The 3,567-nt window shown below is 33.5% G+C and overlaps 1 long non-coding RNA gene across 2 annotated transcripts; it reads right to left on the reverse strand.

Moving 5' to 3' along the window:
• Positions 1 to 1,851: 1,851 nt before the first annotated feature.
• LOC114803671 (uncharacterized) lies at positions 1,852 to 3,002 on the reverse strand. 2 transcript variants are annotated; one of them, XR_008471005.1, is made up of 3 exons: positions 2,797 to 3,002; positions 2,223 to 2,728; positions 1,852 to 2,114 (listed from the first exon to the last, which is right to left on the reverse strand). It is a non-coding gene; the product is annotated as an uncharacterized LOC114803671 (long non-coding RNA). The 2 variants fall into 2 exon arrangements; XR_008471006.1 differs by having other exon boundaries at positions 2,194 to 2,728.
• Between the last annotated feature and the right edge of the window lie 565 nt (positions 3,003 to 3,567).

Below are 3,567 nucleotides of genomic sequence, written 5' to 3' on the forward strand. Positions count from 1 at the left end.
CGTTTCTGGAGCGGAACTAGTCAGCACTGACAACTAAATCTACATGTTCATATGCTGGAGTATACACAGAAACACATATATTTATTTATGTTCGCCAGCGTTTATGGTATTTATGCATGTGCCTATGTGGGTCTCCAAGTAGGTGCAAAAAACCGGAACTAAACACAACTGGAGTGCTCGGTTTTTGTCGAATTAGCCTGGCATACAAGTGGAAGTGGAAGCGCCTGAACGGATGTCCGGGGATGTTTTGCGGCAAAGACAGGCAAAATAAAAATAGTGGCATGTAGCAAAGAAAAGAAAAGCAAAACAATATCGCTTGTGTGTGACCGAAAATTCCACGAATAACAGACGTGCCGATCGATTGAACGCTGCGCATGCGGCCTTTATGGTACAGTGGGTCGTTTACGAAAAAATGTATTTAAAACAAGTAAGGAAAGGCTAAGTTCGGGTGCAACCGAACATTTTATACTCTCACAATTAATTGATGTAATTTTATTAATATGTATAACACACAATTTGACCCACATATTCGTCATTTAGATGGTATAAAGTCCATTGAAAGTTGGAAACCCAATATTAAGTATATGAGAGCTAGCCGATGTTATGACCCGATTTTAACCATTTCTGCTATAGAGACACACTATTAGAAGAAAAAGATTTTCTCTGAATTAAATTAAGATATCTGAGAGATTTACCGATATTTTCGTTTAAAATTTACCCTTAGGCACTGAGTTCTTCATATCCGATATTCGGAGTATTGAAAAGTTATAGTCCGATTTCGATTTTAAATTTTTTTCACAAGTGATGTCACAGCTCAAATACAGTATTTGTTTAAAGTTTTATTCCGCTATCTTCATTGGTTCCTTATGTATGCATTATAAAGGGAAGGAATCAGATGGAATTCAAAATTTAGTTATATGGAAAATGGGTGATCCATCATCATCAGGGTGTCAAGAAAATATTATATACCGAATTTCGTTGCAATCGGTCGAGTAATTCCTGAGATATGGTTTTAGGCTCATAAGTGGGCAACGCCACGCCCATTTTCCATTTTGTAAAAAAATCTGAGTGCAGCTTCCTTCTACTATTATTTCTGGGAAATTTTGTGCTTCTGATATTTTTCATTAGTGCGTTAACCCACTTTTAGTAACTTTCAACCTAACCTTTGTATGGGAGGTGGGCGTGGTTATTATCTGATTTCAACTATTTTCATGGTGGGTGGTGGGGTACGTAACGATTTGCAGAAAGTTTGATTTCTATAGCTTTACTGGTTTGCGAGATATATACAAATAATCGATTTGAGGTGCGGGGCCACACCCACTTCCACAAAAAAATTACATCTCAATATGCTCCTTTCTGGTGCGATCCTTTATACCAAATTTTAATTTATTGCTTAGATATGACACGTTATAGGTTCTTGGTTTTCGCCATTTTGTGGGCGTGGCAATGGTCCGATTTCGCCCACAGCAACCTCCTCAGGCAAAGGAATATTTATGCTAAGTTTCGTTAAGATATCTCAATTTTTACTCAAGTTATCCCTTGCATGGACAGACAGATGGTAAGTATTGTATGTTTGCTTGTTGAGCAGTAACCTCACTTTGACGGCTTATATTAGCATTAATTTCAGCAAGAAACCAACAACTTTGATATGTATAAGAATATTTGCACTTTTATGAATACAAAACAATTTAGAAATTTTCTCTAACTTCAATACTTTTTATAAAAACTCGATTTTCATTCACCATATATACTTTCCGCGAGTGTAGTCTATTTGTGAAAGAAAAATTGGAAGATTATTTATTTTAATTATTTTTATATTTTAAATTGAATAAAAAAAAAAAGTTAGCTGAATCAGAATAAGCCTACATATATACAGTTTAGGTTTCTCTCTTATGAAATACTGCTATACTCTGTGAATCTTCTTCTATTGATAGAATTATTTTACAATTTTTTTCAGTTTAAAATACACCAAACCGATCTCATTCATATGGATGATGGATTTCATAGACTCTCATGCCGGTACATTGCCTTCTCGCCTGTCAATCGGATCTAAGTATCTTAAGTTAAATCCATCCAAGTAATTATGCTTCAAGTCAAAGTGCTCCGGTTCATATCTAAGAAGGTAAGATTATGTTAAAACTCAGTTAACGTAGAGAAAAATCAGTTTAACTTGAAAGATATTTGGTTTCTTACCAGTCAACCCATAATTTATATTTGCTCACCGACTCATTTCAAGCGAGAAAATAGCTTTTTTGAGCGCGAAAGTTGCAATTTAGCAGACTTTGATGAACTTTGGTTTTGCTCTGCCTACATTTCCTTGGCTAGAATTAAAAAAAATAAATTTGTTCAAAATATGTCCACATTATTACTTTAGTAGCGCCGAGAGTTGTGCATACTTTTCAAACTCGTTATTTCACTTCAGTCAGTGACTTTAAAACTAACTTTAAAAAATTCTTAGGAAAATAATTACAACATAATTGAAGAAAGTCACCCAACTAGTTGCTTTGAAACCTGTTATAATTCAGAAGTAATTATTTGCAAATATTTCGTATATTGCCATTATATATTTTATTCAATTTCGATAAAATTCTTATAAGATCTGCTATCCGTCTGCCTTGCTTTCGGTTTTTGTATAAATTCAACAGTATCACTGATTTCATACAGGCTGAGATTGAAACGCATTTTCGTTGTTGTTTTCCCATCGACGAAGGTGAACACAAGACAGAAGCTGCAATTGATGTAGTTATTAATTGTCAGCTCATTATTAGAACACTCATATTTCATATTAATACTTACATGCGTATGTAAGCTGCTTGCCCTTCCATATGCGCATCTAACAATTTAAAGCTGATCCCCTTTATTGAATAAAGAAAGAAAAATAAACAAAATCAACCGAAATTTATCATTACTGTACTGCGCTGAAGTGCCCACTGCACTGAAGTACCAGGCGCACATGACTGCAGGCGATCAACAGTAGCAAGTAAACACCGTTTAGAATTCCAGCTTCGCTGCTGTAAATGCATAGCATTGCAACAAGAAAATATTCTTATTAGTTTCGTTTACCATTCCGTCCCTTGGTAAAAAACACTAATAGAAACAGCTAATCGCATTCCTTTATAATGATTGCCAAATGTGGAATATTTTAGCATTAAATAAAATACATTTTTAACTTAATATGAAAATATTAAATACTACTGACAAAGAAATATAATAATAATAGTAATAATAATTGAATACTGTTTTCTCTTGTTAAAAATACATAATTACAGTATATTATCAACTATTTTTTGCAACTTTAATTTTATTTTAATTTTTTTATAATTACGAAAAATTAAAATAACTAAATTCCTGCCATTTTTTCATATAATATTTAATATTTGGCAATTCTGTTTTTATTTCACATACTTACATACACTTAAATGTATTTTTTTTTTTGCTCTATTTAAATTTACTTAGGTACGTTCTGGCATTTGAAACAAAGCAACAAAGCTTAGCCTGTCGAAGTCGCTGGTGCAAATTAACAACAAAGCAATGTCAGCGAAGATCAGCAGCATCAACCTACTATGC

This window comes from Zeugodacus cucurbitae, chromosome 4 (assembly GCF_028554725.1).
Source record: "Zeugodacus cucurbitae isolate PBARC_wt_2022May chromosome 4, idZeuCucr1.2, whole genome shotgun sequence".
Classification (NCBI taxonomy): domain Eukaryota; kingdom Metazoa; phylum Arthropoda; class Insecta; order Diptera; family Tephritidae; genus Zeugodacus; species Zeugodacus cucurbitae.